Raw genomic sequence first — 25,046 nt, 5'->3', positions numbered from 1 at the left:
CACATCTACAACTATCTGATCTTTGACAAACCTGACAAAAACAAGCAATGGGGAAAGGATTCCCTATTTAATAAATGGTGCTGGGAAAACTGGCTAGCCATATGTAGAAAGCTGAAACTGGATCCCTTCCTTACACCTTATACAAAAATTAATTCAAGATGGATTAAAGACTTAAATTTTAGACCTAAAACCATTAAAATCCTACAAGAAAACCTAGGCAATACCATTCAGGACATAGGCATGGGCAAGGACTTCATGTCTAAAATACCAAAAGCAATGGCAACAAAAGCCAACATTGACAAATGGGATCTAATTAAACTAAAGAGCTTCTGCACAGCAAAAGAAACTACCATCAGAGTGAACAGGCAACCTACAGGATGGGAGAAAATTTTTTGCAACCTACTCATCTGACAAAGGGCTAATATCCAGAATCTACAATGAACTCAAATGTACAAGAAAAAAACAAACAACCCCATCAAAAAGTGGGCGAAGGACATGAACAGACACTTCTCAAAAGAAGACATTTATGCAGCCAAAAAACATATGAAGAAATGCTCATCATCACTGGCCATCAGAGAAATGCAAATCAAAACCACAAGGAGGTACCATCTCACATCAGTTAGAATGGCCATCATTAAAAAGTCAGGAAACAACAGGTGTTGGAGAGGATGTGGAGAAATAGGAACACTTTTACACTGTTGGTGGGACTGTAAACTAGTTCAACCATTGTGGAAGTCAGTGTGGAGATTCCTCAGGGATCTAGAACTAGAAATACCATTTGACCCAGCCATCCCATTACTGGGTATATACCCAAAGGATTATAAATCATGCTGCTATAAAGACACATGCACACATATGTTTATTGCAGCACTATTCACAATAGCAAAGACTTGGAACCAACCCAAATGTCCAACAACAATAGACTGGATTAAGAAAATGTGGCACATATACACCATGGAATACTATGCAGCCATAAAAAATGAGGAGTTCATATCCTTTGTAGGGACATGGATGAAACTGGAAACCATCATTCTCAGTAAACTATCGCAAGGACAAAAAAACCAAACACCACATGTTCTCACTCATAGTTGGGAATTGAACAGTGAGAACTCATGGACACAGGAAGGGGAGCATTGCACTCCGGGGACTGTTGTGGGGTGGGGGGAGGGGGAGGGACAGCATTGGGAGATATACCTAGTGCTAAATGACGAGTTAATGGGTGCAGCAAAACAAAATGGCACATGGATACATATGTGACAAACCTGCACATTGTGCACATGTACCCTAAAACGTAAAGTATAATAATAAAAAAATAAATAAAACTAAAATTTCCACATATAAAACATGAAATCAAAGTGTTAATATTATTTTTACAACTAGCTATAATTTTTTAGTGTAGTACTTATTAAGTGGCATTAGTTCCCTTAATCATCATGACATTCCAATGAGGTAGGGACTGTTAACTCCATTTTACAGATGAGGAATCTGAGTCCTAGAAGTTAAGTGACTTCTCAAATTATTCCCATCACTTTGTGAGGAAGATGTTCTTATTTTCTAGTCTTGAGATTTCTAAGGATGAGAAGAGTGAGATGCATTGAAGTTTTGACAGAGAATTCTAAGCTGATGGTCACATACTGGAATGGAGGATGCAACAAACATCGTTGGTTGTCCTCCCCAACCTGCTGGCACCTTAGCTGGCTACAGTAGCAGAAGGTAAGGAATGGAAGGAGCAACTAGCTCCGAGATGGAATGTCAAGATCTACAGTCTTGATCATCTTTTGGGTGACGTCGGAAGTACTCTCCTTTAGCCATTCTAAAAATAAAACAGGGTCCAATACATTGACAGGGTCTGCAAAAACTCTGCACACACTACTATCTTACCACATGAATATTGGCGGCCTTCTTTAAACTTTTTGCTTTTGTGTAGTTTTCTCCCTTTCTTCAGGAGTATGGAATCTGCATCAAGTCACACCCAATTTGCTATCACTTATTCTCGTATAAATTTATTATTATCTGGAGTAAATGCCTCTGTAGACAGCTGTTCTATATAGTCCTTCAGCAGGAATCTCCCTGAAATTCAATGATACTCTTAGATCTTATGCTAAGATAAAGATTTAGCTTATAATACTAAAGCAGCCAAGCTGTCCCAGTTATTTCTTCTGTCTTCTCATTCAGTGAGGCCCTTGGAGCCTCCTGAAGTATGCAATTTAGCTTGTTTTCTTTAAATGTTTCCAGACACTAATGTTTCCTACATTCTGAAGTTACTCATGACTCTTAGTAAATTCAACACCCCTAGTTTCACAATAAAATATTTAATGGTGATTAGTGAAGATCCTCTAATGCAATTGGATTGATTCATTTTGTGAAATTTAAAATAAATTTTTTTGTGAATCACATTATTTACGAAAGTAGCTGTAATCCCAGCACTTTGGGAGGCCGAGGCGGGCGATCACAAGGCCAGGAGATCAAGACCATCCTGGCTAACACAGTGAAGCCCTGTCTCTATTAAAAATACAAAAAATTAGCCGGGCGTGGTGGCAGGCACCTTTAGTCCCAGCTACTCGGGAGGCTGAGGCAGGAGAATGGTGTGAACCTGGGAGGCAGAGCTTGCAGTGAGCTAAGATGTGCCACTGCACTCTAGCCTGAGCGACAGAGTGAGACTCTGTCTCAAAAAAAAAAAAAAAAAAAAAAAAGTAAGTAGCAGTTGCACTTTTCCCTCATACAAAATCTTACAAGGAACCCCAAAATGTCAACCTGACCAAAGCAATTAAGGGGTTAAATATTTCACTATCTGCAGAATCCCTGAAACACAGATTGAGCACTACTGACATAAAACATGGTGTTCATAAACCACTATGAAATTAGTGAAATTAATCAAATTATTGAAATTAATGTTTTATTACAATTATTTTCAATAATAAATCTTCCCTTGTTCCATAGTATTTCAGAGGTTTCATTTCAGGCTGTTTTATTTTTCTTCGTACACACAGCGAGATTACAGAGAGATCTGCCCAGACTTTGGTGTCAAACAGACAAGTTGAGGGAAACTACCCACGATCACTTTTTTGCCCATCTGCTCCTATCTAGGCAAAGGTTGCTGACATACAAAGCACTCAGTCCTGTTCACCTATCCTTAACAGGCCTTTACCACCTGATTTTTAGCTCAATATTCTTCAGAGAGGGCATTTTTCAATACCCTTTATTGCCTACCTGTTTTTCTGGGAGATGGAACCCATTTAAAAAACTGTAATTGCCACTGCTACCACGCATAATCAACAGGGTTCTTTTTGTGTCAGATCTGCAAATGCTTTGTGGTACCCATGTGTGATGGTTAATACTGAGTGTCAACTTGATTGGATTGTAGGATGCCAATTATTGTTCCTGGGTGTGTCTGTGAGGGTGTTATCAAAGGAGATTAACATTTGAGTCAGTGGACTGGGAAAGGCAGACAGACACACCCTTAATTTGGGTGGTACCATCTAATCAGCTGCCAGCGAGGCTAGAACCAAGCAGGCAGAAGAAACGTGGAAGGAGCAGATTTGCTGAGTCATCCAGCCTTCATCTTTGTTGCATGCTGGATACTTCCTACCCTCGAACATCAGACTCCAAGTTCTTCAGCTTTTGGACTCTTGGACCTATACCAGTGGTTTGCCATGGGCTCTCCAGCCTTCAGCGACACACTGAAGGCTGCATTGTTGGCTTCCCTACTTTTGAGGTATTGGGACCCAGATTGGTTAGTTCTGCCCCTCTAGAGAACCCTAAATACCATGACAAATTCCCCTTCTGCCTAGTAGCTTCCTGGAATTTGCTGGGAACACAGGTAATGAAAGAAATTCAGCAGTTTCTGCCTCACAGAGTAGTATCTGAGAATCTGAGAGGCAAAAAGGGATGTCTTTCCATTTTGCCATTGGTAGAAGTTCTATGAAGGAATTGACTACAGGGGAAGAATAATGCCTCTTAGCCTGTATTTACCAGGTTGTTTATATCTTGAGGCAAGGGTGGGGTATGCAGGTGCTAAAGTAGAGAAATTCCTCTCAACCTAAGACCATATGCTTCTTAATTAAGGTACTTCCTCCTGCTTTCTGTGTTTTTGAAGTTTTTAAATTTTGGTTTTGTGGTAAATTTTGATTTTATTCTACATCTTCACAGGAACTTGATGAACAATGAGAAAAGGGTACACAGGAGGCTGCCAGTTGCCATTTCTGAACCAGGAGACTCCTTCATATAATTTTTTAAAAATTCATAATTTTATATAAATTTTAATAAGCAACTGTATGGCATGTTTATTTCTTCATTTATTTATTTATACCCTGCCTTATCTACAAACAATTTTTGAAAGTAAGATATTACAGAAAGCTGCAAACCTTGAGCTCAAAGTTGTGACTATAGGCTGGCTGGGTCATGTTTCAAAAAACAGAGAATAAAGTGGCAAAGTAAAACATTGATAAAATTTTAACTTCAGTATAGGAAAAGACAAAATTAACGACAACCCACAGACTGGAAGAAGAAATCTGCAAATATAAGCAAATGGTTAATAGCTACAATTAATTCTACAAAGCAAATTTTTTAAAAGAAAAATATCCAGCAGAAAAATGAACAAGGAGTATAGAAGTGCAGTTCCTAGAGGAGGAAAGCCAAATGGCCAACAATTATATAAAAAGTGTTCAACCTCACCAGAAACCAGGAAAATGAAAAATAAAACAAGGTTCCCGTTCACACCCATCACACTGGGAAAAATTAAAACGTCTTACAATACCAATTATAAAAATGATCTGGAGCAACAAGAAGAATCTCAATAACTGTTATGGGGAGGTATAACTAGGCACAACCATTTTGGAAAGCAATTTGGTAGGGTCTGGTAAAATAAAATATGTCTATCCATGGATGTGCAGTTCTACTTTAGGTTTGTATATGAATAAGGAAACATCATATGGGAATGCTCATTTTAGCAACACTTTGCAATAATATAAAAAAACTGGAAACAACCCAAATGTGCATCAATTGATTTGATAAATATTTGTTCATTCATACAATGGAATACTATATAGCAATAAAAAGTAATAAAGCTATATATATCTAGAAAAAGTTATTTTAAGTAAAAAGGCTGCAGAAATATACCCATTAAAGAATAACACAGCATAGTAAAGAGTTATAAAAAGTTTTAGAGCATGTAAAACAAAGTAATATTTTGTTTATTGATACATGCATGTGTAGCAAAAGCATAAGAACATGCATAGGAATGACAGACACCAAGTTTAGAATAGTAACCTCTAGGAAGAAACCAAAGGGGGCTTAAATTTTATCTGCATTTTTATTTCTAAAACAAAAAAGGAAAAATAGTAAAATGTAAATATTTTCTAATGCTAAGTGATGAGAACACACAGATGTTCAGTATATTATTCTCTATATCGTAAATTTGAAATATTTTATTTAAAAAATTTAAATTTGTTTTATTAGGAATCTGCAAACCACATATTTTCTATCCCGTAAGTATTTGTGAATATGAAAAATACAAAACATTTATTTTGCTTTGAAGAGCACATAAAGTAGCATTAGATTTCCATTTAAGCCTTAGTTACTAACAAGTATGATATATATTGGGGAGTGGGGAAGGAGCAGCAACACCACTTGGGTCAAAATGATTACCTGTGCAAGTAGTTCTCATTTATTGTGCATCAGAAATATCTGAAAGGTTTTTTTTTTAAAGAATAGACACTCAGGCCTCATCTTAAACCTGCTTGAATCAAAATGTCTACATTGAGGACCATATACACAACAAGACTGAAAACCACTTGTCTATGAGAGTGACACAAAAAGAAAAATGAGCAACCCTGATTGATTTAGAAAAAACATGTAGTTCGAATGGTGAAGGTACAGTTTTCCTAATGGCTATGTGGACAGTTCCATGTATTCTACCTATGCACTGTACAAGCAATAGAAAAATATAAAAAAAATTAAGAAGACACATTTAACAATACTACACAAGTTAATACCACAAGAAAAGGAGACAGCAGCTGTGTTTCATATGCAATGCAACAATAATACAATGTTCTTGGATGTTAGTAACTGAACTAGGCTAGAAAAACATAGGTGCCTTTCAAGAAATAAAAACAGCACAAAAAGGCATAAAACATTAACTGTAACTGAAACACTCTCTTGATACGATTACAGTGCTGGATATTCTTTGCTCCACATTCCAGAGTCTACTCTTTACCTTCTTAACTTTGCTCTAATTCCTAGGAGGCTGACTTTTGGACTGCTACAACAAGGCTGTCTTGCCTTTTGGCTTCCAATATTATCTGCCAGCGGAAAGCATCAGGTGGATATCAAAGGACTGGAAAAGTGTGAGGCTGGGGTATATTCCCTCTGGTGCTCCCCTGTCAGATCACAGAAAGGCCAGAGTTCTTGTCAGGCAGCCTTTTCTTTTTTTTTTTTTTTGAGACGGAGTCTAGCTCTGTCACCAGGCTGGAGTGCAGTGGCGCCATCTCAGCTCACTGGAACCTCCAACTCCCGGGTTCAAGCAATTCTCCTGCCTCAGCCTCCTGAGTAGCTGGGATTACAGGCACACACCATCACACCCAGCTAATTTTTGTATTTTTAGTAGAAACGGGGTTTCAATATGTTAGTCAGGATTGTCTCGATCTCCTGACCTCATTATCTGTCCACCTCAGCCTCCCAAAGTGCTGGGATTACAGGTGTGAGCCACCGGGCGCGGCCCCAGGCAGCCTTTTCTACATAGTTTCCATGTGGGTTTCAGTAATGGTCCTTCTCTTGCCTCTTCAGGCCTAGGGATGATAATGACTCTCATTATTGCTAGTCTTGGGGTGCTTCATCATCCATTGTTGGTTTATTTTAACCTAGAGACACCTATTTAAATTAAACTCATCTCAGTTGCCTCATTTGAGTATGTCATCTATTTTCTACCAGAACACTGACTGACATTACTAAGTTTAAGTTATGCTTTATACCAGATTATCAGAGTAATAAATTTCTTCTGTAGATCTAGCCTTATAAGCTGATATATACCGCTATTAACCACTGTTCTAGGTATTATGTGCGATTAAGGAAAGAAAAAAATATATATATGTATATATATACACGCATATATATATGCATATATATATGCGTATATATATGTGTGTATATATATATACATGGCATAATTTATGCCTTTGAAAAAAATCTAGATAGAGAACAAGTTCATGGCCAAAATAAATGAAATAATTGAGAACACAGAGAATAACTAGCAATTAAGTAGTGGTAGACAAACTAAGGGCAAGAAACAAGAATTAGGGAGTCAGGGAAAGCTTTGTGAAGACAGTAGTCTTCCAGTTGGGTCTTAAAGTATAGGGGGGATTTAAATAGCATTAGCCAAGTAGAATGAAGAGATACGGACATCTAAAACAAGGAAAATAAATAAGACAAAACACTAAGTTGGGAAAGTGCAGGGTTGTTTGGCTAGCAGTAAGCATAATGTTTGACTTGAGCAGAGAAAGCTTTATTTCTGACTCTACAGCCTTAGTAGTTCTAAGTCAGACACGTGTAGCTACACAAATATCTATTACACGCTTTACGTATCATCAGAAAAGAATCTGGGAAATAACAAATTCCACCTTGAAACCAGAGATCTGAGCAAAATTTGGCCAGAAAGATAGAACTTCTCCTTATGCAGATAATTTCTAACTCTATTAAACAAACTTTGAGCAGACAGCCCCCAATTTACCTATAATACCACTGGCCCACACGTCTATTCTCTTGATTCCTTGCTGCCCAAAATATGTGTCCATACATCAATTTTGGCCTCTAGGATACATTTTTTCAACAGGTTTCTGAATAGGCTAGGCAATTCTCATTCAGAACAAGCCTCACTGTTTATTTCAGCAATTTTACCACGGATGTTTTAAAGCTGCTTTTAAAGAGCTGTGGTTGTTTCTAAGGTTTTCTAGATATCAAACCATCAGTGAACTAATCAGGTAAAGAGATTATAAAACATAAGGACAATTCAATTACTAAGAGAATATTCTCCAGTATTTCTGCTTGCTACAGAAAAATTTATCAAGATTAAGAAACCCAGGAGTTCCAATTTCCTCAGCCAGCTTTTTTATGAAACTCAGCCGTCATTTCTCAAAAATTTTCTAAAATCGAAGAAAGCAAGAAAACACCTTGTTAATAGTGATGTCACCAAGATGGCTGACTAGAAGTACCTGGCATTCCCCACAAAAAGGGACTTTTTCGAGAAGAGACTAAAAAGAACAATACAAAAGATTAGCACAACAGAGCTGGCTTTCTGGAAAGATAAAATTGACACAACTTTAAGAAAAAGAAGACAGGAGACTCAAATAAAATTAGAAATGAAAAAGGGGATATTACAAATGATACTACGGAAATACAAAGGAAAATAATATGAAAACTGTATGCCAACAAATTGGAAAACTGAAAACAAACTGACAAATTCCTAGATACATACAATCTACCAAGATTGAACTATGAAGAAATAGAAAACCTTTACATTAAGACCAATAATAAATGAGATTGACTCAGTAATAAAACGTCTCACATCAAAGTAAAAGCCCAGGATCTGATGGCTTCACTGCTGAATTCTATCAAACATTTCAAGACTAATACCAGTTCTTCTCAAAATCTTCCAGGATTTATAAAATCCTAGACTCCACCAAAAAACTGTTAGAACTAATTACCAAATTCAGTAAAGTTGTAAGATACATAATCAATATATAAATTCAGTAGCATTTATATGTGCCAATAGAGAATTACCTGAAAAAGAAACCAAGAACGCAATCTCATTTGCAATAACTACAAAAAATTAGATGCCTGGAAATAAATTTAACCAAGCATGTCAAAGATCTCTATTGTAAAAATTATAAAATATTGATAAAAGAAATTGAAGAGGATGCAAATATATAGAAGGATATTCTGTGTTCATGGATTAGATTGTTAAAATGTCCATACTACTCAAGGCAATCTACAGATTTAATGCAATCCCTATAAAAATACCAATGACATTTTTCAAAGCAATGAAAAAAAATCCTAAAATTCATACAGAACCACGAAAGACCCCAAATAGCCAAAGTAATCTTGAGCAAAAAGAATAAAGCTGGAGATCATAGTATCTGGCTTCAAAATATACTACAAAACTATAGTAATCAAAATGGTATGGTACTGTTATAAAAATAGAAAGGCTAATGGAAGAGAATTGAGAACACAGAAATAAATCCACACACAACCGATTTTTGATAAAGGTATAATAGGCACATGTTAGGAAAAGGATTGTCTCATAAATAAATGATACTGGAAAAACTGAATATCCACATGTAGAAGAATGAACTAAACCCGTCTTCTACCATATGAAAAAAAATCACCTCAAAATAGAAACAGATTGGCCTGGTGCAGTGGCTCATGCCTGTAATCCCGGCTCTTTGGGAGTCCAAGGCGGGCAGATCACCTGAGGTTGGGAGTTCAAGACCAGCCTGACCAACATAGAGAAACCCCATCTTTACTAAAAATACAAAATTAGCCAGGTGTGGTGGCACATGCCTGTAATCCCAACTATTTGGGAGGCTGAGGCAGGAGAATCGCTTGAACCCGGGGGGTGGAAGTTGCAGTGAGCCAAGACCGTGCCACTGCACTCCAGCCTGGGCAATAAGAGTGAGACTCCATCTAAAAAAAAAAAAAAAAAAAAGGAACTGGATTAAAGACTTAAATGTAAAACCTGAACCTGTAAAACTACCAGAAGAAAACATGAGGGAAATGCTTTATAGCCTTGGTCTGAGCAATGATTTTTTGGATAAGACCTCAAAAACACAGGCAACAGAAACAAAAATAGACAAACAGGATTATATTTAACTAAAAAGTTTCTGCACACCAAAAGACACAATCGATAAACAGAACCTATAGAATGGGAAAAATATTTGCAAACTATGCATCTGAGTTAATATCCAGAAGACATAAGGAACTTAACTCAACAGCAAAATAATAATCTGATAAAAAATGAGCAAAAGACCTGAACAGATGTCAATAGAAGACATATAAATGGCCAACGGGTATATGATAAAATGCTCAACGGTCACTAACCGTTTGGGAAATATAAATGTAAATTAAAACCACAATGAGATATAATCTCACCCCAATTAGAATGGCTATTATCGGCCAGGCGCGGTGGCTCACGCTTGTAATCCCAGCACTTTGGGAGGCCGAGATGGGCGGATCACGAGGTCAGGAGATCGAGACCATCCTGGCTAACACGGTGAAACCCCGTCTCTACTAAAAATACAAAAAATTAGCCGGGCGTGGTGGTGGGCGCCTGTAGTCCCAGCTACTTGGCAGGCTGAGGCAGGAGAACGGCGTGAACCCAGGAGGCGGAGCTTGCAGTCAGCTGAGATCACGACACTGCACTCCAGCCTGGGAGACAGCAAGACTCCATCTCAAAAAAAAAAAAAAAAAAAAAAAACCAAACCAAACCAAAACAAACAAACAAAAAGAATGGCTGTTATCAAAAAGACAAAAAAAAAAAAAAAATGCTGGAATGTATATGAAGAATGAGGAATTCTTATATACTGTTGGTGGGAATGTAAATTTGTAAATTTGTCCAGCCATTACTGAAGACAGTATGGAGGTTCCTCAAAAAATTAATAATGAACTTCAAAATGATCCAGCAATCCCACTACTGGGTATATATCCAAAGGAAATGAAATCAGCATGCTGAAGAGACATCAGTACTCCCATGTTTATTACAGTACTATTCACAATACCCAAGATACAGAATCAATCTAAGTGTCCATCAAAGAATGAATGAAGAAAACGTGGTATATATACACAATGGAACACTATTCAGCCAAAAAAAAGGGATGAAGTCCTGTCATTTGTAGCAACATGGATGAGTCTGGAGGACATTATATTAAGTGAAATAAACCAAGCACAGAAAGACAAAATCTGCATAATCTCACTCATGTGCAACCTAAAACAGATGATTTCAGGCCAGGCATGGTGGTTCACACCTGTAATCCCAGCAATTTGGGAGGCCAAGGCAGGTGGATCACGAGGTCAGGTGTTTGAGAACAGCCTGACCAACATGGTGAAACCCCATCTCTACTAAAAATACAAACATTAGCTGGGCATGGTAGTGCATGCCTATATTCCCAGCTACTCAGGAGGCTGAGGCAGGAGAATCACTTGAACCCAGGAGGCAGACGTTGCAGTGAGCCGAGATCATGCCATTCCACTCAAGCCTGGGTGACAGAATGAGACTCCATCTAAAAAAAAAAAAAAGTTGATGTCCTAGAAGTAGAGAGGAGAACAGCAGTCACCAGAATCTGGGAAGTAGAAAAGGGGAGAGAGGGAAAAGGGAAAGGGGAAAGGGAAAGGAGGAGGGAGAAAGATTGGTCAATAGGTACAAACTTGCAGTTACGTACAAGGAATAAGTTTTAGTGATCTACTGCATAGCAAGGTGACTATAGTTAATGACACTATATTGTATATATTTCAAAATACCAAGAAGAGAGAATTTTGAATGTTCTCACCATAAATGACAAATCTTTGAGGTAATAAATATCTTGATTTAATCATCATACAAAACATACATGTATCAGAACATCACACTGTACCCCCAAATATGCACAATATATGTCAAAAATGTGTCAATTATAAATAAAAGTACAGTGAAATTAAATGGTTATTTACAAAAATATGACAACAAAAATTGTATATACATTCAAGAAATGTGTAAAATGATTCTCATTTAAATATTATTGGGTGGTTTCTACTTTGGCTGGGAATTCAAGTAATTAAAATTTGTCTCTGTAAAAGAAAATAAAAACCTTAATTAAATGGTTAATATATACTGTATCAAGGATATTTGGTTTTGGTTAATGTGATTCTATTTTTTGTACAGTTTGTTGTATACTAGGGACAAAGGCCTAACAGGCAAGGATGGCAATTTGTCCGGATCTAAGAGTCATTACCAGGATAATTATTTTACATTTCCCAGTGGTTTCAAACCCAAATACCTTTTTGTCCCAGGTCCCCCGAATTCTAAACAGTTGACAGTGGTAGAACTATGTTCAGCCTTTTTTAGCATTCCCACTGACCATGACAGTCAATATCTATTTGCTTTCACCTAGAATAATCAACAATGTACCTGGACAGTCATGCCTCAGGGGTTCACTGAAGCCCCCTCCTACTTCTCTCAAGTGCTCCATCAAGACTTGAGCACACCCTCCAGTATCGAGGGTCAACTCTCCTGCAATACGTGGAGGACCTCTTTGTTCATGCACTGAGGAAGCATCTTAAGAGTATTTCATCTACCTATTAACAGTTAACAGAGAAAGGACATAAGGTCTCCATAGAAAAATTATATTTATCATCAGATACTATTTACTATTTAAGACATGATCTAAGTGCTGCAAGTATCCAAGTCTCCTAATAAACTTAGGCTTATCCATGATTTTCCCAGGCCCAGAACTAAGAGACAACTTAATATGTTAGTAGAGTTAGTTGGATATTGCCATCTACAGGTTTCCTAAATGTTTACTCTTAGCATCCCAACTTACTGAACTCACTAAAAGTTCAGTTCCTAAACCCATTCCTTGTGGGGGGTTGGGTGGGGGGGGAGATGAGGCAGCCTTTGTAGAATGAAAAAGGGTAGTACAACGACCTCCAGCCCCCTGCTTTAGAATTGCCCAATGATTCAAAACCTGTAATTCTTTTTGTACATTAAAGCAGGCACTGGGGAATACTCGCACACATACCTGTGCTTGCATTTTATCTAAAAATTAGTCTGTCAGCATTTACGCTAACAGTCACTATGCATTTGAAGTGGTTTGTGATTTTGAAACACTTTGGAAGCAGAGAGGTTCCCTCACTTTTTCAAGCATACCAATAAAAAGTGGCCCACAAATTGATAAGCTCCTTGCTGGATACTGATGCCCCAAGAGATTACTGTTATAAAAAAGAGCTCAAACAAAGAGAACTGAGGCTGAATATCAGGTAAGTGTCCCAACTGATTTTCATGCCAAAAATGTTACCCAACTCTGTGAGGTCTTTTATCTAAATCCAACAGCTGGAAACAGTAAGGCATGCTCCCTGCTACTTAACTTTGCCTCCTTATACCCAGATGCTGTTAGTTATTGGGGAGGTGGGGGGTGGAGAAGGCCTCTAAAAATTAAAAAGAATTTTGGGAATGAGAAGGATGTTCTTGTAATTTCCTTTCCAAGTTCTGGGAAGGCCAAGACAGCCACTTGGTACTCCAAAGGTCGCTTAAGGGATATTTGTTATGCTTCTTACATTCCCTTATCCATAATGGTACTGACAAGATAGATCAAACGATCAAAAAGTTGTGGTGGGAAAATTGTTATAAAGTTATAAAAGCTATTTAAAATCAATATTTAACCTGGCAAACTCTTAATCCAAGAAAGCCTCTTTATGTTCCCCTGGAATGATCACCCCTTACCATTAGGCCCATTTGAATATGTACAATGAGACTTCATCCACTCCCACCAAGCATGTACTTGCAATAGTCTATATGTGCCTGTTATAGTCTATATGTTCTCTGGATGGGCTCAGGCTTTCCCATGTCAAAAGGCTGACAATGCACTTACTGTAAAACAAAACTGCCAAAAGTGGTACTTCACACCTGGGGTATATACTGAATGCCATTTCAAGTAACTGAGCCACTCGTTTTACTGGAAGGTAATTCATGCACTACTTCGATTTTTACAGTCTAGCATTATCATTGTCGTTACCCCCCTCAGTCCTCTGGTAAGGTTGATAAAACTAATGGAATACTTAACCTCAGAATTTCCAACTTATCTGACACCGCCAGCCTTCTTTGGCCTAAAATTCTGTCTCTGGCTCTTATGACTCTTCAGAGCAACACTGCTGGAAAACACAAGTTAACGTCTTATGAAATTATTGCTGGTTACTCCATATCTTTGGCTATTACACCAAATGTAGATCCCTAATTGACCCATGTTGAAATGACCCAATACTGTACATTCTTAATGCACTATGCTAAAAGTTATCATCAACAGGTAAAGGAACACTTTCAAGAAACAGATCCAAAAAGGCTTGTTGGAACCTGGTAATTGGGTGTTCTGGAAATGTCATCAAAGAAAGACTGCTCTTGAATCCCACTGGAAAGGACCCTACCAAGTGCTCCTGACTACAGGCATTGCAGCTAAACTCAAAGGTGCTGACCCCTGGATTCACATCTCCCTCATAAAAGACCAGCTCCTGATACCACTTGCTTCCCTTCTTAAGCCACAGACCTTAAAAAATCAAGTTAACCAGGATAAGAAGTTGATGACTTCACACTGTGGATGGCTTTTCCCAAGACATCAGAAAAAGATCCTCCCCGCTTGGTAGGATAATACTGTCATAACCAGTTGCTTCTGTAGGTAACTTCACAGAGTGTTGGATCTGTCCTGCCAAACCCAAATCTCTACATAACTTAAAAGATCTTTTAGTCCAATCAGTGGCTAACTTAAAAACATCCCTAACACAACTGCTTGTTCAAATTGTACTACTGGTCCCTGTTATAGAGTCAGACTTCTAGACCCACTTGTTCTCTCTGTTTTAATTTAATCCAGTCATGGGATACAAGAACCAAGTCCAAATGAGTGTATCATAAGACAGGATTGTACCAAAAGCCTGAATAGAGTTTATTTCAAACTGACTTATGTGCAAACATATTACAGTTTTTTAACCTGTAAACTCTGCTTCAGATTCTTGGCTAGAAACTGCTAAATCCACCATTCCAAGCAATATATCCATGAACAGAACTGGAAAGCAGTCCTTATGTGCACCCACAGGGTATATCATTATTTGTGGATAATTCTGTGGCCAACCTTACACACAGGCAACCTCATGCCTTGACAGGTAGAGGATGAAGGGCCAATGTGGGCTAAAAATCTAAATGGTAAGTTGTCACTCCATAATCCAGAAGTGGAACACTGGCTCACTCCTCCTAAGCTATGTCATAGATTAAAGAGAACGCTGCCAAGAGGCATTAGCCCTTTTGGATTGGCTTTGTTAGGTCCCTTTTCCTATGCCTTGGAGTAATACAAATGAAGTAATGATTAGAATTTATCCCTCACAATAGCCTCTATAGAAGATTCTACTGCAATGCAATAGCTGCACAAGACTTCCTTGAATTCTCTTGTTAAAGTTATACTAGATATTAACAAATTGCTCTAGATTTCTACTGGTCAAAGAGGGAGGAGTCTTTGCAGTTGGTAACACTTATTGTTGCACATGGATAAATTCCGGTATTATAGAGACTCAGTTGCAAAAAAAATTAAAGAACAGGCTACTTGGTTAAAATGAGTGGATTCTTTGTCTGTCTTGTTCTTTGATCTGTTCAATTTCAGTGGGTTTGGTTCATGGGAACTTTGATTAATAAGTACATTCCAAACTCTTGGTATTATCTTTCTGATAGTCATAATAGTAGTCTCCCTAGTGTGCTACCTTCTCTCAAAAGTTTTAAATGACTGCGTGCAGCAATCTGATGAATGTCAATGATCTCTCTCCAGCTGATACGATAAAAACTCAAAGAAACCCATGATAATGAGGACACCTAACCTATTAATGAAAACCCAGAATGATAGTAACTGAGAGTAGCGTTAATGCCCTAAGTTTTGGTCACACTCTCACTTAGGTGAAAGCTTACTGAAAGGACAGAATTGTTAAATAAGATTTACAACAGGACGTTGTTTTAGACGGAGCTCCTCCACTAGGCCCCAAGAGATCAAACCAAAAGGGAGTCACTCATGCTCAGTGCCACATAATCAATCTGAAACTGTAAGGAAGTAGGTCATAGACCAAACTAGTTTTTCCTGAAAACAGGAGATTCGCTGCAACAGGCAAGGGCTTAGTAAACCTAAGCTGGCATAAGTAGCCCCTTCTGCTTTAACACTTATAAGTAACCTTAAGTAATCTGATGTTAACCAACAGACTTTTAAAAACACTGTTTCCTTGTTCTCACCTTACAAAAACCAACTATTCTGCCATGCCTAGGGCATGGCATTCTATTTTATGGAATGAGACGCTACCCAATTTCAGAATTGCTAATAAAAGCCAATTTGATATTTAAACTAAATTTGTCGAAATTTTTTCTTTTGACATTGGTGTGGTCAGGAAAGTCTGTTGCACACACAACTTGTTAATAACTTTTTTTTTTGAAAATAGCAATTTTATATTTTGAGGCTATATTGCCTCGGCTGTATTACACTCAAAACATATAATATGAAGCCACATTTTATTATTCAAAATTGTTACAAATATTTAAATTTAAATGTATGTGACATCCAAACTTCTCTATGAAATACACTCCCAATCTAAGACTGTTCCCGTATGATGTGATCTACTTAATGTACTCTATTTAATCTAAATAAAATATCTAATTTCTAAGAGATCAATGTGATGAAAAGAGATAATTGATAGGTTACAATAGAGAGTACATGCAAATGTGCACATACGCACAGAACTTCAGCCTAGAGGTAAGCATTGTCCCCTTTGTAGTAGACGTCTGGGAAGGTTGCAAACTTATTCTAATAATGTCTGTCATTATTTTAAACTATTTTTAAACTGTCCTTATGAAACTGCCTTCATAGCCATCAGGACAATCCTTTAAATATCCTTAATAGTGGTAAAATCTTGAAGGTAGAACTGAGTTTTACAACCATGTAGAAATCATTCTGCCAAATTTAGCAAAGAAAATAGGTACTCAAGCTGAATTAGTTTTTTGATTAAAAAATAGAAACAAAAACAAGTGTTTATGAACATTGTCATGAAACGTTTTTGCTTGTAAATTAACTAGAAATTTCAAAAAATACAAAATAATTATGAATGGCAGCAGCACTACTGGAATAAGTTTTAGCCTCCTGAGGTGACTACTTGGAATGATCACTCTCTAAAAATATAAACGACAGCATGTTTAAGGAGGGAAAATGTTTCAACACTGCAATCACATTTCAAAGTTACAAAGCTGCTTTCTTCTGTGGAGTTCAAACTACTTTCGAGATATTACTTCATTAATTCCCCAAATATCCCTATGAAGGAAAGGACAGATTACCATTCTTTTTTCAGATGGCCAAATGGAGGTGGTATAAGAGAGAGAGAACCGGGTTTATTTCATGAAAGCAACAATTAAGTCTAAGCACACTGTCCCCTTGTACTATGTAGTTAGCAAAATTTAAGCGAAATTTTTAATCTTTATGCTCCTTAATGAAAAGACACTGTAAGAGTAAAAAGCATTATTATTCAGGTAGCTATGTCATAAAATATTACAGAAATATATTAAAATGATTAATTTATTGCATTCTTGCCTGAAAGAATTCCTGCTTCACGTATGAGGTGCTTATTAAAAAGGCTGGTGTCAGTCCTCAGACACACTCAAAAAACTGCTAATTAAGTCTATTTTATCAAGAAGGAAATCTTGTTGATTTTTTCAATATTATTTTTTGAATTTTCGAAGAAAAAATCTTCACTTTGAAAAATCACACACACAAAAAATGAAAGAGACGAAGAAAAATGGGGTAATAAAATACCATTGACGAAACGAAGAGCAAACCCTAGAGAAAGTGGTAAATTGCTGATGGTTCCAGAGAGATAAAGTACAACATAACACTCACACAATTACGAGATAATTTTCATTACAATAATTAAAATGACTATTCTCCTAAATTTTTGATTCTTTATGAGAAAAAACTTGCTTAAATATTCCGAGAAACCTAACAGCTCGCCTCCTCGATTCTACTTATTCAATAAATATTTAGAATTTCTGCCACTGTCACCAAGTATCTTTGGGCTGCCAGTGGCACTACATTTATACAAGAGATGAAAGTTTGACAGATAAAAGACAATGGAATTTTACTTCTTTCTACGACTCAAATGATACCACTCATTTGAAACTGAAGTGTTTATGATCTTTCAAGTATCACTTTCAGGGGTACTATAACAGGAGTCTGAAGGGAATCGGCTCTATTTTTTAAGAAAAGTTTTAACAATTAATGAGTAAATAAAAATACAATGAGCATCAGACCGTCCATCTTTGAGAGCTAAATTTTGTTTGAGGCTAAGAGACCAACTGGACCAAGGACGACTCCAGTCAGACAAGTTCTAATCACAGATTTCACAAGGATTCACTGCTTGGTTTTGATATAATCACTTTTCCTCTTGGGTGCCTCAGCTGTCTGGTCTATAAAATGGGATAATAGTAACCCGTCCGCATAATGCTCCTCTGAAGTTAACTAATGAATGCTCTCACAGGTGCACTTACAACTGTTAGATGCTACGAAAATAATGAGCACTATCTCGAAAAAAAAACAAGGTGGAATATACGTGTTAGTGCTCAGAACAGCACCAGTAATTTCCCACCAAAGGACCATCTCCCCACCTCCGCCCCGATGGATTTCAGAGCTTATGACCTCTGCCTAGCAGAAAGTCGTACACTCCGGACCCAAGGCTGCAACAAAAGCGACTGCGACGCCGATACTGAAATGGACTAGACAAAGGAAAGTGGAACCCTGCAGAGGGAACCGGCCGTGCAAGGGGTTGTGTGGTCCCCACAAGCTCCGAAATTAAACGAGACGCAGTTCCCCACCTCAGACCTGGAGAGTGTTCAGTACTGGACCCCTGGCACACACCCCACCTTCCCCGGCCTCCTCCGCCACACCTCCAGCGCCTCGCCTCCAGGGCTCAGCTTTTTCGACCCCGTGTAATTCCAACCTCCAGGCGGGCGTGCCCCGAGGCTGCTCCGAGAGCCTCAGGTGCGAAAGTTAAGCCGCCGCCGCGTCACCTGAGGCCCGGGCGAGAGGCGGCCAGGCCAGCGGCAGCCCTAGCCCAGCCCCTTGGCACGTCCCCGCCTGGGCCAACGTGGGGGGCCCAGGCCACCGCGGCTGGGCAGGGCCCGGCCGAGGCCGGGTCCCTCCGAGAGGCGCCGCCGCCGCGCCCCGCCCGACTCCGACCCGCCGGCCTTTACCTGTGTCCACGTCCCGGAGCCTCCGGCTTCGCGCCCCGTCCTGGCGCTCCCGGCCGCCAGCAGCCAGGCTCTGAGGACTCGCTGCGGCTCCGGCGGCGGCGATGCCGGTTCGGCGAGACGGGAAGCGACAGGAGCCAAACCCCGCGGAAAGCGCTCGAGCTGTGCCTGCAGCCCGGACCCCGCGGCCTCGGACGTGGCGCCCCGGCGCTCGCCCGCCGCAGCCAGCGGCCCTGCTCACCCCACGTCTGCGGGTTCCCACCCGAGCCGCGCGTGGGCGGCGCCGGGCTTTGACCCCGCGCAGGCAGACAAGCGCCGCCGGCCAGATCGAACCGTGAGAAAGTTGTTCTCCCTTGTCATCCCCTTACCAGAGCCACAGAAATTATCCCTGTGGTCTCCCTTGTCCTCACTCGGCCTTTTCTGGAGTTCAGAGATCCAAGCCAACTGCTGGGTCTGTTCCCTGCTAAAATCTTAGGCCGGCGTCCCATCCACCCATCCCCATGCCTACGACTTTTAAGCTGGCAACACCACCTGGGTTTAGTTTTCCCTTCGTATATCACTATCTTCGTTGCTTACCTTCTTGTGCCTAAAGTTCCACCGATGTGCAAGATTAACCACTAAAGTGCACCTGACACTACTCTTGACAAATTGCAGTTGGGAGGTGAGTTGATGACTGGCGGTAAATCAAAAGTGCTTATTTAGGGAGTGAGGGAGGGGGCCGCTTGCAGTAAATGTTGACTTGCAGGTGCCTCATAGATGATCAAACGACTATAAATAAGATTTGGAATATGAAAAGCAAGTTTTATTAGTTGGCTTGAGGAGAGGGAAGGAAGCTAGGAGGGAACCTCAAAAAAAATATACAGCTTTGTTTCTCTGCTAGATACAGAAATTTGTATTTGCCTGAAGAGGCTTATTTGGAAACTTGTCCTAAGATTAGGGCTGTATGCAGTGACTTCCCATCTGGAAATACAAGGAAATAAAGGACAAAATGAAAGACATCACGAGAAAACTAGAGACCAATATACCTTATGCATAGTAACATAAAAATCCTCAACAAAATACTAGCAAGCCAAACCCAGCAACATTAAACAAAATTATACAACATGACCAAGTAGGATTTATCTCAGGAATGCAAGTTTGGTGTGACATACAAAATTAATGTAACACACTACTTTAATAGACTAAATGACAAAAACCACATGATCATCTCAAAAGATGAAGGAAAAGCAATTGACAAAATCTAACACCCTTTCTTGATATAAACACTTCAACTAGGAATAAAAGGAAACTTCTCCAACCTAATAAAGAGCCTCTATGAAAAATCCGTAATTAACATCATACTTAATCTTGAAAGAATGAACATTTTCACCTAAGATCAGGAATAAGACAAGGATGTCAATTGTTGCTACTTCTATTCAACATTATAGTGGAGGCACTAGCCAGGGCAGTTAGGCAAGGAAAAGTGGAATATCTAACAGCTGGTAGAGCAAAGAGAAGAAAGATAATTACCAAAGAAAACAAGGACAACAGTTCTCAGAGCTAAAGGACAGAAGCACATGAGCTCTCAGTTTAATGGATAAAAATTATCTGTAACAAAGTTGTGAAATTTCAAACCACATGATTCAGAGAGATCTTAATAGCTTTCATGGAGGAAAAAATAGGAGGTGATTTATGAAGATTTAGAAATCAGAATGGCATTGGATTCTCCACAGAAATATAAATAAAATATAAATTCTGAGAAAAAATGATTTCCTATTTTGAAATTGAAGTATGAGGTTTAAAAAGACATTTTCAAATATACAAAAGTTTAAGTAGTATTTTCATGCATTCTTTCTCAGGAAGCAATTGGAGGACGTATTCTGTAACAAAGTGGTTAGGCAGAGAATCTGATAGAAGAGAGAAGTGAAGGTGACACCGCAACAACTGTGGTAGGCAGAATGGCTCCCCCAAAATGTCCACATTCTAATCTCTGGATCCTGTAAAGTTGTTGCAGTATATAGAAAAGGGACTTTACTGATGTAATAAAAGTGACTGACCCAAATAGGGAGACTATTTCGGATTACCTACGCAGGCCCAGCCTAATCACATGAACATTTAAAAGCAGAAAACTTTCTCCAGCTAGAATCAGAAAGATGAGATGGCAAGAAATGTCAGAGAGCTTTGAAGCCTGAGAGAGACTTGACCTTCCTTTCCTGGAGGGAACCACCCTGGAAACACACAAGAGGGAGAATGTGGGCAACTTCTAGAGGAAAAGATTGGCCTCCTGGCTGAATTTGCAGTGCTTCCTTTTTAAAGAAAAACTTTTGGAGGTACAAGATTTATTACAAACAGGCCTGAAAGAAGAAAGACAAGATGAAAGTCTTGATGCTTTCTGATTTAGTAATGTAATATAATCTCTTATTTCTGATGAAATCACAGGGATGAACTCAGAGAAATGATAAGGTTGACAAGTTTGGCAAATAAAAACACAGGATGCCCAGTTAAAATCGAATTTTGGATAAACAGTGAATTAATTCTTAGTATAAAACACTAAAAATGTTTGGTTACTAAAAATTAAAATTTAACTGGGTGTCCCATATTTATTGAGCAACCTTAAAAAGTGTAACTTCTGAGCAATGATTCTCAACCTTGGAAGCACATTGGAATAACCTGGAGTGCTTGTGAAAATACCAATGCCCTGTTCTTACTCTGGTACAATTGAATCAGAATTTCTTGATGTGGGATATCAGATGATTCTAAGGAAAGGTCAAGTATGAGAACCCATGACTCTAGAGAGGAATTAATTTGCACAGGTGTGATAAACTAGAAACAACCTCTCCAGTCATTTTACAACCAGAAGTGAAGAAACACTTTTTGCTTTAATAAACATCTTAACAAGTATTCATCATCTCAAAGGTACAAACGAAGAGTATGATTTTCAATATTTCAGGAAGATCATTTACATTTTAGTAAAAGACAGACAAAAACTCAGCTTTATGATTATAAGATACAAGATAAGTACAGATTTATTTTAACTGCTAGATAATTAGTATCTAAATATTAACTAACATTATCTCTCATCACACCGGATATAATGGCTAGCTGAATCCTTAGTCTTCCCAAAGCACCTGTGTCAATAATCTCATTACCTAACAGTTGAATTTTATAACCTCTGGCATAAATTATAATTTCCAACAAGACTGAAATAATAAAGCAATTTTAATTTCTTCCTACAAACCCAACATTGTTTGATGCAATTCATGCCATTTGAGGCCCTAGCAGGACATTTGGGTGATTTGGAGACAGCAGGAAGTTCAAAATTAGAGGCTTGAGTTAATGCACAGAGGTATATGAGATTACCAGGAAAAGAATAGAGAATTATTAGGAAAACCTTAGATTTAGGAGGCAGAGCAGAAGAAAACCTAAAGAAGTTCCTAATAGAAGGACTGGAAACCTAAAGCTTCCTATGCAAGTTTGAAGAGCAAATGGATAGTCGAACTGGGCAAAGAGGCTAAAAAGAATGAGAAAAGGCCACTGGATATGCTGACACTTGAGGCAGCGTAGGATAGCACAGGTGTGGAACTCTTCCCCGGCTTGAGTCTCAAATCTTCCACTTACAAGTGTATAACCTGAGGACAAGTTTCTTAATCTCTCTGTGCCTCAGTTTTTTCATCTGTGAACAGGAGATAATAATAGTAACATCGTAGAGTTATTGTGAGGTTTTAATGATTTTATCCAAGCAAAGTGCTTAAAATGATACCTGGTATATAGTAAGCACTCAATAAATATCAGCTATTGTTGTTAGTATTAATGATCTTTAAGAAACAGTTTCTGGAGAGCAGTACTTAATGCACTGCTCAATCCATTCCATCCAGAAGTGCATTAGTTAGGACTCATTTCAGTGAAATAACAGAAACCTAACTCAAGTTGGCCCAAGGAAAATATTCACTAGTTTGTATGGATAAGCCTATGATAGCTTCAGGCATGTGTGGATCTAAGTGTTCTTATTGTTAGAAACAAATATTCAATGCCACAAAGTGAAACTAGCACTCAGGCAAAAGTTTTCTCAGCAAGGAAATTTATATCTGTAGAAGGGCATCTCTTGCATACAAGGCAGAGGCAAGGGAGAGCACACAAAACAAAGGAGAGCAGGAGTTTTTTTATGCCTAACACAGACCCTGTTTCTGTGTTCTCCCACTGTGGACTGGGGTCAGACCACACAATCTAGGCTAATTCCGATTGGCTACTGTTGACATCATCAAAGGAGGCAAGGAGCGTTTGACGGGAAGGACAGGTATGGTACATCTTGGGGTGTTTGGGCATAGCAGACATAGGGAGGGCTGATAGATGAATGGGTACGATTACCTTTTAGAATAGAACAAAGAACCAGGAACTGAAACCCTTTGAAGAGGAACTATTTGTTCTTAACAACAATTTCCCCCTCTTGAATTTATACATTTTGTTATTCAAACTTACCTAACATGACTCAGCTTTGTTGTTCTTCCAGGAGAAATAATCTATTAGTATAGGATTGGGAAGAACTAGGGAAGGTGCTGGTAACAGCTGTTTCTATAAGTCTTTGGACTAGTCCACAAATGCAGGGTATGATGCAGCATCCAACAGGAATAAACACAGCTATTGCGATTGCAAGAGAAGTAACAATAGAGGCCATGAGTCCTTTCCATTTACCAAACCATTTCCCTAACCATCCTGTGAAAGGGTCGTTTATCCCAGAATTTGTGGCTAATTCATTTGATAAGAAGATAAGACCTTGTAAAGCTTTTATAATTGTTCCATCAGGGACTGTATTGTTGGGAATGTAGATGCGGCATTGGGTTCTAATTATAACACAAACTCCACCTTTTTCTGTTAATATCATATCTAGGGCCCATTCTGTTTTCCCAAGCCATCTGGCTAGTAGGCCCTAATTGTTTGGCTAATTCTTTGACAGCATCCCTAGTGTAATTAATTAGTCGCTGCTGGTTGTAATAGATGTAATTTATCCAATCTACATTTGTGTTAATAGTTAGCCATGGAAATAATGATTCAAATCCTGCAGCTATTTGGTCTTGGGCTTTGAATCTATCAGGTACCCCCTGTGGGACTCCAATTGCATCTATATAAACATGAGAGTTGAAAGATCCATGAGGGGCCTCTCTCGTTTTATGGTGTTGTGGTTTCCCTTTTTCTGGTTGATTAAATGCCAGGATGAAATGGATGGCCAATTGAGAGCCCAAGTGCCTCTCTGGTTACTTGGCAGAGTGTCCGGTAGAGGTCCACCAAAATATCACCGTACATCAGCATGGGGATGAACAAGGGCAGACTGATTGGTAAACTAATGGAAAGATTTAAACTCACTGCATCCCTTCAGGTCTCCAAGAAACGCCAAATGTTGTCCCTGTAGTGATAGACATGAAGTAAAATTGGTGTCTGGAGATGGAGGCTGGTTGGCCCTCAGGGGCTGATGACCTGCAGGATGTTGAACTTCAGGGAATAGCAGAGAGAGAATTCAACAGAATTCATTACCCCAGGCTGTGGGGTCTTGGAAAAGTGCCACCATACAGCTCATGCCCGGCTGGTCAGAAAACCATCCAAGTGGAAAGGGGGTAACTTGGGCCTCTGGCCTACCATGCACACAAGCGTAATAGTCGCTTTTATTTAGAGTGCGAACAGAATATTCAATCCATTCCATCCAGGCATTTGCATTGTGGTATCCTTTTTCAGTTGCCAGTGTTTGTTTTAAATTTTTAACCTCTACAATAGCTACGTTGGTTTTGTCATTAGGTGGAGAAGAGACAGTGGTCTGGTCAGTGGGTTTAGAAGAGGATAGAGGTGGAAATGTGAGGGATGAGAATGTAATGAGGTGCCACTTCAAGAAACCTATAGGGTCTTTTCCTGTTACATCTGCTCCCATACCATAAAAACAGTTTAGGGTAGGGGAGGAACCTTGGAGAGCTGGGATGGTGATGGAAATTTGCACCGGGTTACATTGGTTATGTTAACAATTGAGAGGGGCACTTCCTTTAGTAAAATGGTTATAGGGCTTTAGAACTGCTAGCGGGAAATCCTCTGAGGGGAC

The 25,046-nt window shown here is 38.9% G+C and overlaps 1 protein-coding gene and 1 long non-coding RNA gene across 3 annotated transcripts in view; one reads left to right on the top strand and one right to left on the bottom strand.

The window, feature by feature from the left end:
• Window positions 1–19,234, bottom strand: part of RNF180 (ring finger protein 180) — a 224,501-nt gene extending 205,267 nt beyond the window's left edge. The window contains exon 1 of one of the 2 annotated variants that reach the window (XM_032144949.2): window positions 18,992–19,234. The gene's annotated coding sequence lies outside the window, so the exon portion shown is untranslated. The remainder of the gene's footprint in view (window positions 1–18,991) is intronic. The other variant, XM_058434089.1, reaches the window with a different exon arrangement.
• A 67-nt stretch (window positions 19,235–19,301) lies between these two features.
• The window catches only part of LOC131382382 (uncharacterized), a 52,346-nt gene continuing 46,601 nt past the window's right edge, over window positions 19,302–25,046 (top strand). Inside the window, exon 1 of the long non-coding RNA XR_009211815.1 lies at window positions 19,302–19,649. This is a non-coding gene — a long non-coding RNA (uncharacterized LOC131382382). The remainder of the gene's footprint in view (window positions 19,650–25,046) is intronic.

This window comes from Hylobates moloch, unplaced genomic scaffold (genome assembly GCF_009828535.3).
Source record: "Hylobates moloch isolate HMO894 unplaced genomic scaffold, HMol_V3 SCAFFOLD_23, whole genome shotgun sequence".
In the NCBI taxonomy this organism is placed as follows: Eukaryota; Metazoa; Chordata; class Mammalia; order Primates; family Hylobatidae; genus Hylobates; species Hylobates moloch.
The sequence above is the reverse complement of the archived record's forward strand: the minus strand, read 5'-3'. Positions and strand labels throughout refer to the sequence as shown.